The sequence below is a fragment of the Penaeus monodon genome, chromosome 33 (assembly GCF_015228065.2).
Source record: "Penaeus monodon isolate SGIC_2016 chromosome 33, NSTDA_Pmon_1, whole genome shotgun sequence".
Lineage (NCBI taxonomy): Eukaryota > Metazoa > Arthropoda > Malacostraca > Decapoda > Penaeidae > Penaeus > Penaeus monodon.
The window spans coordinates 2577144-2577397 of NC_051418.1; the positions used below are offsets into that span (position 1 = coordinate 2577144).

Genomic DNA, 254 nt, shown 5'->3' on the forward strand with positions numbered 1-254 from the left:
AGGGGAACGAGGGACCGCTTCCGGCTGTGGGCCCGGCATGGCTCGACCCTCAGAGCCAATCCTTGTCCCGAAGTTACGGATCTAACTTGCCGACTTCCCTTACCTACATTGATCTATCGACCAGAGGCTGAACACCTTGGAGACCTGCTGCGGAGTAAGGTACGGACTGCCCCCCCGCAACGCGGGCGCGCTGGGTAGGCATCTCGACTCCCGAGGGCTAAGGCTGAAAGGAAGGAAGGAAGAAGAGCACTAAC

General features: G+C 59.8%; 1 non-coding gene across 1 annotated transcript in view; it reads right to left on the bottom strand.

Annotated features, from left to right (window-relative positions):
• The window catches only part of LOC119594453, a 5695-nt gene that overhangs the window by 1959 nt on the left and 3482 nt on the right, over positions 1-254 (bottom strand). Inside the window, exon 1 of the ribosomal RNA XR_005230623.1 lies at positions 1-254. This exon is cut by the window's left edge and continues 1959 nt beyond it; it is cut by the window's right edge and continues 3482 nt beyond it. This is a non-coding gene — a ribosomal RNA (large subunit ribosomal RNA).